The following is a 16,321-nucleotide window of genomic DNA, read 5'->3' on the forward strand; positions in this document are numbered from 1 at the left end:
ATACAGACTAGACGTCATGTTGGGGAGATCTAAAATCGAAAATACTATGTAAATAATCCATTACCTTTGATTCTCTTCATCAGATGTCACTGTATCAATCCATATGAACGAATGTAGTTTTGTTCAAAAAAGCTCATCCATTTAATGTCCAAAATCTCCGTCTTGTTAGCATGATCTAAGCCAGCCGGACTTTCGTCATGAACGAGGGGAAAAATATATTTACGTTAGTTCAAACATATCAAACGTTGTATAGCATAAATCATTAGGGCCTTTTTAACCAGAAATGCGAATAATATTCAAGGTGGACGAATGCATACTCTTTTATAACGTATTGGAACGAGGGTACCCAACATGAACTCGTGGGTGTCTAATGGGCCATCATCGTTCCATGGCTCTTGTTCGGTCAGATCTCCCTCCAGAAGACTCAAAACACTTTGTAAAGGGCTGGTGACATCTAGTGGAAGCAATAGGAAGTGCCAAAATATTCCTCAGCCCTGTGTTTTTTCAATGGGATAGGTTTAAAGGTAATACAACACATCAGGTATCCACTTCCTGTCAGAAAATGTCTCAGGGTTTTGCCTGCCAAATGAGAGTTCTGTTATACTCACAGACAATCCATTCAAACAGTTTTAGAAAAATGTAGGGTGTTTTCTATCCATATGTAATAAGTATATGCATATTCTAGTTACTGGGTAGGAGTGGTAACCAGATTAAATCGGGTAGTGTTTTTTTTTATCCAGCCGTGTCAATACGCCCCCTAGCCCTAACAGGTTAAGAACTGCTGTGTCGACGGCTAGCGTTTTTAACCTGTTTAAGTGAATGATGACTCTGCAGTCCCCGGTTGAAAAACAGTAGCGCATTTGGATAGTGGCTTCGATCTGAGAACAATGAACGGGCGCACGTGTGCACGTGAAGAGTCCATTTTACATTTTCAGTCTTTGAACAAAAACAACGTCGATCCGGTCGAATATTATCGCTATTTTTCGAAAAAATCGCGATATAAATTTATTATAAACAGCGTTTGACATGCTTCGAGTACGGTAATGGAAATATTTTGAATTTTTTTTCACGATACGCCGCGAGCGCACCCTTCGGATAGTGTCTTGATCGCAAGATCAAACGCGAGCTATTTGGATATAACTATGGATTATTTGGAACCAGTATAGACCTAGTCTGTTCATTATATACATCTACATGATGTATTGTTACACCATGTAGGGAGCAGTATAGACCTAGTCTGTTCATTATATACATCTACATGATGTATTGTTACACCATGTAGCAGCAGTATAGACCTAGTCTGTTCATTATATACATCTACATGATGTATTGTTACACCATGTAGGAGCAGTATAGACATAGTCTGTTCATTATATACATCTACGATGATGTATTGTTAACCATGTAGGGAGCAGTATAGACCTAGTCTGTTCATTATATACATCTACATGATGTATTGTTACACCATGTAGGAGCAGTATAGACCTAGTCTGTTCATTATATACAGCTACATGATGTATTGTTACACCATGTAGGAGCAAAGCTATAGCCTAGTCTGTTCATTATATACATCTACATGATGTATTGTCACACCATGTAGGAGCAGTATAGACCTAGTCTGTTCATTATATACATCTACATGATGTATTGTTACACCATGTAGGAGCAGTATAGACCTAGTCTGTTCATTATATACATCTACATGATGTATTGTTAGTCCATGTAGGAGCAGTATCAACCGATAGTAGATGGCTACTTATTTAGATGTTGTTTGACTTAATTAAACTGCCTTAAATGTGCTGTGGTAAACATGTTTTATTCTCACTAATCAACCAACACATCCCTGTGTTTGTATGTCTCAATATAATAGTAGTATTTAATTAAATCCATGTAAAATAATCTTTGTCTGAAAATAAAATCGGATCCTCAACTGCGTTTCCCTCCAGTCAGCAGACGCGATGCAAGTCTTTCAGGCGCACATCACAGCGTGACGATAATCTAGTGGACGGTTCTTCATAAACAGCTCGTCAACCACCTCGGTAGCTTGCTAGCCAACATAGCCGGAAAGAATCAAGCTATTTATCACGCTTCCGGTCTATATTAGCATTACTGTGTTTTAGACACACTTCTGTCGTATCTACTTGTTAACCTATTTAATTTAATATTACGTTATTTTTTATTAGTCAGCTATAGTAGCTGGCTGGTTAAGTTAGCATTAGCCTAGTCAGCTAATGATAGCTTAGCTAGCTAGCTAACATCCCCAACATGAGCTCCCTAAACTACTCCTCCTGTTAAAGAAGAGGAGGTCTGCTGGACGGAGAAAGAAGCTCTGGGGCTGAACATTGTCGTGAAAGAGGAGAAGGTAAGAAGAGGATGTTCGGTAAAACAAGAAGTAGAGGGTGAGGCTGTTACAGTGAAAGAAGAAGAGAAAGACGTTACAGTTAAACAAAGAGGATGATGCTGTTTTTGGAGTGAAGAAAGGAAGGAGAGATTACTGTCACATTGGAAGATGAAGAGGAGGAGACAGGAGATCTGAGTAACACCAGTAAGTACCGCCTTACCAATTAGTTTTTAACTTTGGATATTCGGAGTTGGCTCGTCAATACCTCTTCAACGGAGGGCCCCTGGGATGATGACTGATATGTCTAGAATCAGACAGCGTAGAGACAGAGCTACCCCTTGTTTTCTCCGTTCCGTTTCCAAAAAAGTGACTTAACATATATATTTGAGGAGGGTCTATCTGCTGACCGCAGACTGGGGGCCACGGCATGTAGTGATTTTTAATGTAGTGATGTTTTTACTCAACCGTGACCCCCAATAGAGCCATGTGAGAGTTGGGTTGGCTACACCAAAGATTATGGATATACTGACAAGATGTCTCTCCATCCTGACAAGGGGAGTCGTTGTCCAGCAAAGCTGCACTGTGGGTTGTCTCGCTCCCACCTATCCTGTCTTTGGATTGGTGGATACATCTTCATTATTGTAATCTATTGTTTATATTCTATGAGGGTTGTTGTGCGTCCCCAACCGCCTGTATTCAATGGGAGAGATGGTAGCTACTAGCGATGAATTATGCATAGCGATCTGAAGACAACTCCTATAGTGTTTTTATCAAAAGTTGTCGGTATGTCACGTGTCCACGTAAACAACTTAATCATTACTTTAAAACTCTGTTAGATCAAGTAAACCTCACGAGCAAATAAGCCATTCATTTTGTTGTTGACCAAATTCAACACTTTCCACATTGGGTTGATAATTGTTTCCCACTTGGATACAACCAACTGTAACCTACTGGCATGACCTAGAGAGATACAACCTACTGTAGCCTAGCTGGCATGACCTAGAGAGATACAACCTACTGTAACCTACTGGCATGACCTAGAGAGATACAACCTACTGTAACCTACTGCGCGCGACCTAGAGAGATACAACCTACTGTAACCTACTGGCATGACCTAGAGAGTTACAACCTACCTGTAGCCTACTGGCGACCTACAGAGATACAACCTACTGAGCCTACTGGCATGACCTAGAGAGATACAACCTACTGTAACCTACTGGCATGACTTAGAGTGTTACAACCTACCGTAACCTACTGGCATGACCTGAGAGTTACAACCTACTGTAACCTACTGGCATGACCTAGAGAGTTACAACCTACTGTAACCTACTGGAATGACCTAGAGAGTTACAACCTGCTGTAGCCTACTGGCATGACCTAGAGAGATACAACCTACTGTAACCTACTGGCATGACCTAGAGAGTTACAACCCACTGTAACCTACTGGCATGACCTAGAGAGATACAACCTACTGTAACCTACTAGCATGACCTACTGTATTCTTTCTACCAATTGATTGGTTGAAATTTGTATGACGGTAGTTGTTCATATAGACAGCACCCCATGTGTTTAATAAAATCAACTGAATGTGCAGAACTTGAACTGAACTGATGCTTCAAGTTTTTGATTAAATAAATTAACACACACAAATGACTTGAGGAAGCCAGAGGTCAATATAACCAGAAGAAAATAACCAATTCCCCACCTGCTGCTGGCCGTTAATTCTGACGTTATGCTCCTGAAGTTTCGGTAAAATAGGCAAACTTTTTCCATTTCCGTTTGAAGTGCCAATTTATCTGACCATTTCTACCGATCTGCGTGCCAGTTATGAACGAGTTACAACACTTGTTTGGCTCCGCGCTTCCTGGGTCGGTGAAGTGAGGTATTAAATTTAAGGATTAAATCATTTAAGGAATATATCCGAAGTCTCACGCTCATCACCTGTGGAATGCGGGGCTTCAGCGAGGTGTGGATTTAATAGTATGTTGTACCTTGTTTCCTCCTTCAGGGAACAGTAGTTATAGTCATAACATGTGGATTTAATAGTATGTTGTACCTAGTTTCCCTCCTTCAGGGAACAGTAGTTATAGTCATAACATGTGGATTTAAAAGTATGTTGTACCTAGTTTCCCTCCTTCAGGGAACAGTAATTATAGTCATAACATGTGGATTTAATAGTATGTTGTACCTAGTTTCCCTCCTTCAGGGAACAGCAGTTATAGTCATAACGTGTGGATTTAATAGTATGTTGTACCTAGTTTCCCTCCTTCAGGGAACAGTAGTTATAGTCATAACATGAGGATTTAATAATATGTTGTACCTAGTTTCCCTCCTTCAGGGAACAGTAGTTATAGTCATAACGTGTGGATTTAATAGTATGTTGTACCTAGTTTCCCTCCTTCAGGGAACAGTAGTTATAGTCATAACTGTGGATTTAAGAGTATGTTATACCTAGTTTCCCTCCTTCAGGGAACAGTAGTTATAGTCATAACATGAGGATTTAATAGTATGTTGTACCTAGTTTCCCTCCTTCAGGGAACAGTAGTTATAGTCATAACGTTAGGCTTGTAATATGATGAACTTATATACTGGATCTTGCTGTCAGACAGTTTTTTGTATTCAGATCTCTGAAATGCTCTCTAACTACCGTGACATTTAGTGTCTCCTTATGTTACGCTGGGAAAACAGTTTTCATGAGCACAGAAATCCTAAATTATTTCAGTTTACTAAATCAATGGTTCTTACCGAGAGTCACCTTAACTTTATTGACAACACCCAAATGGATACTGTCATTAATGCGGTTCGTAAATAATTACACATAATACTTAATACTGTAGCCTTTTAGTTACAATCACATGTTCAACTATCATCAGCTGATCCAGGAAATCATTTTCTGCATGCCAGTCAAATGTAGTTCTTCATTCATTACACCGGTAAAGACAGTTATGCCGTGCTCCACGTTGGATCCAACATCCCTAACAAATTGATGTTTATAATGCGTTATTGTCTACTTGATTTACAGTAGGGTCTCGTTAGTCCATTTGGAAATGGAGATACTTAGCTCATAATGTGTAGAGAACTGTTCCTTGATGGATAGGCTATTGTACAACACACAGAGCTATTTTTCTTTATTCAGAACATTTAGAATGACAACACATTACAGAGTAGCCTAGTGGGATTATTCACAAAATTATCTGGTGATCAGGTTATGAATTGTCATGACAAAGACATTTTAGTCTCCTTGTTTCACCTAAAATATTAAATGATTTATAGTCCTAGGTCTATGTTGTTGTTAGGTGAAGTTATGGGTCCTACAGTAGGTCTATGTTATTGTTAGGTGAGATTATAGACCATTTTGGCATACACTTAGTGGACAAAACCTCATTGTCAGGCTGATGTCAGGCTGATGGAAAACTAGCCAATGATCATTTTACTGGTTGAAGTCGTTTTAAATATAAAGTAGTACATTTTCGACAATAACACAAACATTATATTAAATCAGGACATTCAAACGAGCCTTTCAATTATAATCCAAAGTAGTGTCAAATGATAATAATAATCATAATCAACCTGGAAATGGAGGCTATTTTTGCTGTCAGCCTATGAGAACTCCCCTGAGTTTTCCCCCACGGTGGTGAATTAGTGAATAGACACAGAGCTTAATGTGAGTTTCCTTGAGTAGCACTCCTGATCTAGTGCTGTAATATTCAGAATACATTGTGAAAACTAATCTTTGCTCACCATTTTTTAAATATATATATTTTTTCACCCCTTTTTCTCCCCAATTGGTACTTACAGTCTTGTCTCATCGCTGCAACTCCCATACGGACTCTGGAGAGGCGAAGGTCGAGAGCCCTGCGTCCTCCGAAACACAACCCAACCTAGCCGCTACTTCTTGACACAATGCCCATCCAACCCGGAAGCCAGCAGCACCAATGTGTCGGAGGAAACACCGTACACCTGGCGACCTGGTCAGTGTGCACTGCGCCCGGCCCGCCACATGAGTCGCTAGTGCGCGATGAGACAAGGATATCCCTGCCGGCCAAACCCTCCCCTAACCCGGACGACGGTGGGCCAATTGTGCGTCGCCCCATGGGCCTCCGGTCGTGGCCGGCTGCAACAGAGCTTGGACGCGAACCCAGAATCTCTAATGGCACAGCTTAGGCCACTTGCTCACCATTTTTGCTCCAGGCAGATATACTACATCCATAACTAGCGGTTTCTGCATTAGCAGGGAGGTGTTTCTGCAATCAAATTGTGTGTGCATCGCCCTTGTCGCAATTTTAGCAAACACAGAAAGGTGCCTATATTTGAGAACAAAAGTCGCCTGGCACACTGCTTAGGAGTTCAACACCTTTTACTTATTTCTAGTTACTACTAATGTGAAAACAAGACTAAATATGACTATTGTTGCTCACTTGACTGTCTTAAGACAATTGTCAAGTAATTTTAACATTCATTACAGACGTCAATTGTTGTACAGTATCATGGCTACGCTGTTGGCATCACCTTTTCAGTGGATTTCTGCTGTTGTGAGCCTTTAACTATCTGTCTGACTTGTTCACACAGGAGAGAGACGTTACTATCATGGATCCTCTGGGGATCCTCAACATCATGATGCTAACGAGTCAGAGAAGAGTCTGTCCAGATTCTATCACCTCAAGAAACACCAGCAGAGACCCACAGGGAAGAAATCTATCTGCTGCTCTGACTGTGGAAAACATTGCAAATCTTCATCAGAACTTAAAATACACCAGCGAACACACACAGGAGAGAAATCTCACCACTGTTTTGATTGTGGGAAGAGTTACTTAAGATTAAAAGCACTAAAAGTACACCTGAGAATTCACACCGGAGAGAAATCTTACAGCTGTGATCAATGTGGGAGGAGTTTTACTACATCTTTCTCTCTGACTCTACACCAGAGAATACACACAGGAGAGAAACTATACAGCTGTACTCAATGTGGGAAGAGTTTTACTCAGTCAAGCAACCTGTTATCACACCAGAGGATACACACAGGAGAGAAATCTTTTAGTTGTAATCAATGTGTGAAAAGTTTTATTTAATCTAGTTACCTGACTGTACACCAGAGAATACACACAGGAGAGAAACCTTATAGTTGTGATCAATGTTGGGAAGACTTATATTTCATCTTGCCATCTGACTAGACACCAGCGAGTACACACAGGAGAGAAACCTTATAGCTGTAATCAATGTGTGAAGAGTTTTACTCGGCCAGACAGCCTGATATCACACCAGAGAACACACACAGGAGAGAAACAATATAGCTGTGATCAATGTGGGAAGAGTTTTGCTGCATCTGGCTCTCTGACTCTACACCAGAAAACACACACAGGAGAGAAACCTTCTAGCTGTGGTCAATGTGGGAAGAGTTTTACAACATCTGGCTGTCTCTCCAGATCAAAACACCTCAAGAAACACCTGCAGAGATCCACAGGGAAGAGAACTCACTGCTCCTCTGACTGTGGGAAGAAATTCACCTCTTCATCAGGCATTCAAATTCATCAGAGAATCCACACAGGAGAGAAATCTTTTAGCTGTGGTCAATGTGGGAAGAGTTTTACTAGTTCAACCAGCCTCATATCACACCAGAAAATCCACACAGGAGAGAAACCTTATAGCTGTACTCAATGTGGGAAGAGTTTTACTTCATCTAGCCATCTGACTCTACACCAGAGTACACACACAGGAGAGAAATCTTATAGCTGTGATCAATGTGGGAAGAGTTTTGCTGCATCTGGCTCTCTGACTCGACACCAGAGAAGACACAGGAGAGAAACCTTAAAGCTCTGGTCAATGTGGGAAGAGTTTTACTACATCTGGCTGTCTGACTCGACACCAGAGAACACACACAGGAGAGAAACCTTATAGCTGTGATCAGTGTGACAAGAGATTCTCCGGTAAAAGACATCTGATCAAACATCAGAAAATACATGAAGGAGTTGTTTCATGATATCAATGATATAATGTCACAATGTAGAATGTTTTAACATTGTAGTAGGAGTATTTTAATGATGTCACAATTTAGAATGTTTTAACATTGTAGTAGGAGTATTTTAATGATGTCACAATGTAGAATGTTTTAACATTGTAGAAGGAGTATTTTAATGATGTCACAATGTAGAACCCTAAACGTTTGTCCCCTGTTCTATTGATTTCAACATGATATGGATATTAGCCTCAGGGGGAAAATCCAGGCTCTGAAATGGAAGAGTTACTATTTATTTAACAAAAAGTGACTAACAAAAAAAGAGTTGTGTTACACTTACCATGTTGGTGACCACCTGGAATCAAAATGCAACACTTCAAAATGTATCTGGCTGTTTTCTACCAGTTGTCCTCTAACCAGGGATGTACACATTATTCCCAGATTCCGTGTGGTTTTTGAGCTGTTAGTTTTAACAGGACGTGCAACTTCATCTCCCTTCTGTCACACAATTGATCTCATCGTGATATCGATGAGTTATGAAAAATAAGTGTTGTGTTCCTTTGTTTAGGGACCCTACATTTAAATGCATCACTCCAAAATGTAGCTGACTGTCTTCTGCAGGTTGTCCTCTAACCAGTGAGGTAAAATATATCTCCCATTTCCATGTGTTTTTGTTTTGTTGTGTTAGTTTGAAGAACAGATTCAACCTGATTTCCCCCCTAATCGATATCAGTGATTTATTGCTACTTGTCAAAACAACAGTGTTTTTGGTGCTTGTGCAGTTTATAAGGTGCTTGTTTAAAAAAATACAAGTAATATGATTATTGTGGCAGATGTTTGTGTATATAGCACATTTTATTTTTAGGTTTTCAATTCATCCCAAACTGTTTCTGCGTATTGGTTATTGATTTGGACACGTTAAAACTGTGTTTTGACATTGGGGCTATTTCATATTTACATTTCATGTAACATTTAGTAATCAATGATTATTTATGCAACCAACTGACAATTTTTGGGGTACAATTATATTGACATTGTTGCCCTGCTTTTAGAATATCAGGGTTCATTCTCAGATGTCCCAACCCAAATGTACTAGAGCATGACATTGGGGACTGGGCCCCGATCCAACAACATGCCTATCTAGTGAACCCTGAAAAGAGAGAGAAGCTCCGCAGTGAGGTGGAAAGTTACTATGGATATTGCAGTAGTTTCCTCTTGAAATCAGACATGTCCGTGGTGAGGACAACTTGGTTGCTGATTGTCTCAAGGGTGGGCAGTCAAAAAGATTTGTGTTTTGCGTTTAACCAGTGTGTTACCATGGATCACATATTATTTTGACACGTTTTTCCGTGTTGGAGATGAGTTTTATCTCTTATTCTTTTCTGTATTTTTTTGAAACTGCACTGTTGGTTAGGGGCTCGTAAGTCAGCATTTCACTGTTAGGTCTGTTGTATTCGGCACAGTACAATTTGATTTGAGTTTTGTTATACGGCATGTTTTTCCGTATTTGAGATGATTTTTGTTTGGGCTCGTTCCAAGGGGACGAGAGTTCTAGGAAGACCGAGTGTTCTAGAAGCTAGTGGGATTTAGGAAGACGAGAGTTCTAGAAGCTAGTGAGTTTTAGGAAGACGAGTGTTCCAGAAGCTAGTGAGTTTTAGGAAGACGAGTGTTCTAGAAGCTAGTGAGTTTTAGGAAGACGAGTGTTCTAGAAGCTAGTGAGTTTTAGGAACATGAGAGTTCTAGAAGCTAGTGGGTTTTAGGAAGACGAGAGTTCTAGAAGCTAGTGAGTTTTAGGAACATGAGAGTTCTAGAAGCTAGTGGGTTTTAGGAAGACGAGTGTTCTAGAAGCTAGTGAGTTTTAGGAAGACGAGTGTTCTAGAAGCTAGTGGGATTTAGGAAGACGAGAGTTCTAGAAGCTAGTGAGTTTTAGGAAGACGAGAGTTCTAGAAGCTAGTGAGTTTTAGGAAGACGAGTGTTCTAGAAGCTAGTGAGTTTTAGGAAGACGAGTGTTCTAGAAGCTAGTGAGTTTTAGGAAGACGAGTGTTCTAGAAGCTAGTGAGTTTTAGGAAGACGAGAGTTCTAGAAGCTAGTGAGTTTTAGGAAGACGAGTGTTCTAGAAGCTAGTGAGTTTTAGGAAGACGAGAGTTCTAGAAGCTAGTGAGTTTTAGGAAGACGAGAGTTCTAGAAGCTAGTGAGTTTTAGGATTCTATAGTAAGAAAAAGGAGAAAAAAATAGTACGATTGTATATTATTATTTAGAAATACGTGTTTTTTCTTGTTTTTAATTGTTGACAGCCAGTAGACACCATGTTTATATTGGTGAAGGTGAAGCATTGTAGTTGATTATAATGTGAAATGGAAGTTGTTTTCTGTTGGTGGTGAGCAAACTTTTCCAACAAAAATATAGGATATATTTGTTGTCTTAAGGTGTTACAGGCTTTGGTTTTTCCATTTATGTTTTGAGGTTGGACTTTAGCACGTATAGCTCGTTAGCACGTCTAGCTCGTTAGCACCTCTAGCTCGTTAGCACGTTAGCACGTCTAGCCCGTTAGCACGTCTAGCCCGTTAGCACGTCTAGCTCGTTAGCGCCTCTAGCTCGTTAGCACGTTAGCACGTCTAGCCCGTTAGCACGTCTAGCTCGTTAGCCCGTCTAGCTCGTTAGCGCGTCTAGCTCGTTACCACGTCTAGCTCGTTAGCACGTCTAGCTCGTTAGCCCGTCTAGCTCGTTAGCACGTAGGACGCACTGATTGGTGTCACCTCGTTAGTCAGTATGTGTTACACCTGTGCTGGCTTGTCCATCTCGTTAGTGGGAAGGTGTTTCACCTGAGCTGGTCCAGGTTCTATTTAAGAGTGTCTGGCCCAGTGCTCCAGTTGTCTTGATACATGTGGAGAGTCAACACCTTTAGTTGCTCCACCTTTTGGTTTGCTTCCTGTCTTTAAGTTTGGTGTGGGTTTTTCTTTTGTTTTCCTCTTCTTGGGCAGATTTAGTGGGTCTCATGGTGGGTGTCTTTTAGGTCCCAGTTGTTGTTACTAGTCAACTTTCAGTGGACACCCCCATAGTGTCTTTCAGAACCCCTTCTGTTTGAGAAACATTTGAGATTTTTCTTGGTGGGGGAACGCAACAACAAACAATGTAGTAAAACAAGCTGGTATTTTGGGTTGGATATTGCATCCAATTCTTAGTATTTTAATCGATGGCATTTCCATCTTTCAGTTGTTAACCTTCTGTTTTTTATCCACTTATGTTTGTTGTGGTAAATAATTGTTTATTTTTGTTTTTTCCTATGAAGCCATTGTGTTCCATGTCTGAAATGTGCTGTATAAATAAAGCTTGATTTGATTTCAACAAATGAACCCAATGACTGGCCAATCAACAGACTCCTGGTCCCTCTTAGTATGAAAATCAGTATCACGTTTCAAGCCTGCTGAAGACCTGGCACCTAAATGTGACTTCTGTCATCTGATCACTCCAAGCTGCATTAGGTTCAGATCTACCAGGATGGGCCTTTGACAGTCTGGATGCAGCCAGGCCACTGAATATAAATAAGCAACGTAAAGAGATGAATGAGTGGGGAAAAAACAATTTAATAAGAAATGAAGTCACATGTGTTTAGCAGTTGTTGTTGCGGGTGTAGTGAAATGCTTGTGTTCGTAGCTCCAACAGTGCAGTAATATCTAACAATTTCACAGCAAATACCTAATACACACAAATCTAAGTAATGGAATAAGAATAAGAATATATAAATATATGGATGAGCAATGTCAACGCTGCATAGACAGATACAGTAGAATAGAATACAGTATATACATATGAGATGAGTAATACATAGACAGATACAGTAGAATAGGATAGAATACAGTATATACATATGAGATGAGTAATACATAGACTAAGATACAGTAGAATAGGATAGAATACAGTATATACATATTAGATGAGTAATACATAGACAGATACAGTAGAATAGTATAGAATACAGTATATACATATGAGATGAGTAATACATAGACTAAGATACAGTAGAATAGGATAGAATACAGTATATACATATGAGATGAGTAATACATAGACAGATACAGTAGAATAGGATAGAATACAGTATATACATATGAGATGAGTAATACATAGACAGATACAGTAGAATAGGATAGAATACAGTATATACATATGAGATGAGTAATACATAGACTAAGATACAGTAGAACAGTATAGAATACAGTATATACATATGAGATGAGTAATGCCAGATATTTATAGCCGAGGCCAGATACTTTTTCACAACATTTCCAACCGAGACCATCAGGTTTGTCGGCATGATTAGTGATCATACTGTAGCTCAAACCTACTGTGACTGTTGAATGTCTGACGACGACCGACGACCTAACTTTATAATAGTTTGTAGCCTACCTACCAGAATCTGCTCGTCTTTCCTTCAAATCATCACATTTATCTGTCTTCTAATGCAGTGGTGTAAAGTACTTCAGTAAAAATACTTTAAAGTACTACTTAAGTAGTTTTTTGGGGTGTCTGTCCTTTACTTTACTATCTATATTTTTAACAACTTTTACCTTTACTTCACTACATTCATAAAGAAAATGATGTACTTTTTACTCCATACATTTTCCCTGACACCCAAAAGCACTCGTCACATTTTGAATGCTTAGCAGGACAGAAAATTGTCCTATTTGCAGACTTGTCAAGAGAACAACCCTGGTCGTCCCTACTGCCTCTAATCTGGCAGACTCACTAAACACATGCTTCATTTTTAAATGATGTCTGAGTGTTGGAGTGTGAACCTGGCTATCTGTAAATTAAAATAACAAGAAAATTGTGCTGTCTGGTTTGCTTAATAAAAGGAAATTATTGCTACTTTACTTTTACTTTTGACACTTAATTAAATGTAAAACCAAAAACTTTTAGACTTTTACTGAAGAAGTATTTTACTGGGTGACTTTCACTTTTACTTGAGTCATTTTCTATGAAGGTATCTTTACTTTTACTCAAGTATGAGAATTGAGAACTTTTTCCACCACTGTTCTAACGTTCTAGAGACATATGAGCCACAGTTTCAACAGACATTTTGTAACTGTGTGGGCTACAAAGTTACTTTCAATTTCATATAAGGAAATAAAGTAACGGCCACTGGGTGAATTCGTTTTGCATTGCCCGGCTCCCCGGGTGCGCAGAGTTTACGCATTTTAGACCATTCCATTGTTCCTTAAAATAAAACTCCACTCACCTGTAGCACCGGGCCATGCAAAACGAACTTCCCACTGTCGCAGGGCACTGAGACGCAGAGTTCTAAACCCAGACGCGTTTCTTCAAGACATCTCTCTTACATTATTTTAGCTAAACATATAATTTACTCGTAACCAAGTTTAGCTGTGTTTTTTCCTCCAAAATGTGAGTTACTGTAGGACTTTAATAATTGTTTACAGGCCTACAAACCCAAAAGGTTTTAATTTGAGAATGTTCATTTGTTGGCTTCAAATATTAAACTGTCTTAAATATTTGATGATTAGTTGAATCAGGTGTGTAAGTGCTGGTCAGAACAAAAGGATTGAGAAACCCTGAGATAAACATAAAACCATATAATGTAAAAGCTCCTCCACCATCTTTACCAGACGTTTTACTGATAACATGTAGACCTACTGATTAGTTTCCACTTTGAAAACTGCTGTCTGTCAGCAACTCAGCTCAAGTAGCAGTTCTACTAACTAGTAATATCTCATTCCAGGTATTCATTCACATACTCTGTCCTTTAGAATGTATTGTTGTTCAGAAATACTTACTTTATTTTTCAATAGTCTCCATATAGTGTTTTCTGCTCTGTCGTCTCAAAATGGATCCTGAACAAAATAACATATTTACTTTCTGTTTCAGCTCAGCCGCCTCCCCGAATGGTGCAGAGTCCCGCCTCTTGCGTCACTGCAGTACCTGGTTAGAGTCCAGGCTGCATGACTGGGAGTTCCAGCGCACAATTGGCCCAGCGTCGTCAAGGTTTGGCCGGGGTAGGCCGTCATTGTTAATAAGAATTTGTTCTGACTTACCTAGTTAAATAAAAGTGAAATAAAAATAAAACATATTCCACTAGATGGCAGTAAACACCTGCTGTAACCTGACTTTACAGGAGTATCAATATGATATAAACAGCTAAACTGATCTGAGATCAGCTCTCTTATGAAGACTGTCACAGGTTTACAGCAGTATCAATATGATATAATAAGCTAAACTGATCTGAGATCAGCTCTCTTATGAAGACTGTCACAGGTTTACAGCAGCTGACAGTTGCTACTTCATCGCTACTAACTCAAACTACCTTGGTTTAAATAAAGACAATATATGTAAAGATTAAAAGGTATATAACTTATAAATCATGAGCCTCATCTTGAGGAGTATGTGATTGGATGTTATAGACCCCATCTGAACAGTTTCTTTCCCCATAGAGACTAAAGGACTATGCTGTGGCCCCCACCATCTGGCCCATAGAGACTGAAGGACTATGCTGTGGCCCTCACCATCTGTTCATCTGGCCCATAGAGACTAAAGGACTATGCTGTGGCCCCCACCATCTGGCCCATAGAGACTAAAGGACTATGCTGTGGCCCTCACCATCTGGCCCATAGAGACTGAATGACTATGCACTCTACGCTGCACACCACCTCAACGGGGATGTGGTGGAGGGTAAACACACGTAAACGCACTTACACACCTTTTTATTTGTAAAATAGCGTTTACTCAACACTGTATTTTGTTAATTATCGTTTACCACTTCTTATGCGTTTCCAGCGTTAAGTCTAAATTCTATCGCAGAAACCGGGCCCAGGTTGGTCAGCATGATAAAGAATCATATCTCAAGGTTACTCTGTCTATTGAATGTCTGACTACGACCTAACTTTATAATAGTTATATGTAGCCAAGACTTACCAGAGTCTGTCCGTCTGTCCTTCAAATCAACACATTTATCCTGCTTCTGATGTTGCAGAGAAATGTGCGCTACATTTTGTAACCACAGTTACTTTCATTTTCATATGAGGAAACACGTCAATTCGCACGTCACTGGTGTATGGTTAAATAATGATGACAGAAGAGATCTACTTACTAGTAATAATATGTAATTCCAGGTATTCATTATCTTACTCTGTCCTTTATTGTTCAGAAATACTTTATTTGTACTTCTCTCCATATAGTGTGTTTTCCTCTTTTGTCATCTCACCATGGATCCTGCACTCAGCCGTCTCCCCACCCTGATAATAGAGTGTTTTATTGGAATCTTCCACTAGATGGCAGTAAACACCTGCTGTAACTACACTTTACAACAGCATTCCTTATTCATAAAGGCAGTGTCTCAAAGGAGGAGTGCTGAATCAGGATCAGGTCCCCCTGTCTATGTAATCTGATTCATTGTGATCTAGGATCAGGTCCCTCCTCTCCATGTAATCTGATTCATTGTGATCTAGGATCAGGTCCTCCTCTCCATGTAATCTGATTCATTATGATCTAGGATCAGGTCCTCCTCTCCATGTAATCTGATTCATTATGATCTAGGATCAGGTCCCCCCTCTCCATGTAATCTGATTCATTATGATCTAGGATCAGGTCCCCCCTCTCCATGTAATCTGATTCATTATGATCTAGGATCAGGACCTCCTCTCCATGTAATCTGATTCATTATGATCTAGGATCAGGTCCCCCCCTCTCCATGTAATCTGATTCATTATGATCTAGGATCAGGTCCCTCCTCTCCATGTAATCTGATTCATTATGATCTAGGATCAGGTCCCCCCTCTCCATGTAATCTGATTCATTATGATCTAGGATCAGGTCCCCCCTCTCCATGTAATCTGATTCATTATGATCTAGGATCAGGTCCCCCCTCTCCATGTAATCTGATTCATTATGATCTAGGATGAGGTCCCTCCTCTCCATGTAATCTGATTCATTATGATCTAGGATCAGGTCCCCCTCTCCATGTAATCTGATTCATTATGATCTAGGATCAGGTCCCTCCTCTCCATGTAATCTGA

Source organism: Salmo salar, unplaced genomic scaffold, assembly GCF_905237065.1.
Source record: "Salmo salar unplaced genomic scaffold, Ssal_v3.1, whole genome shotgun sequence".
NCBI lineage: Eukaryota > Metazoa > Chordata > Actinopteri > Salmoniformes > Salmonidae > Salmo > Salmo salar.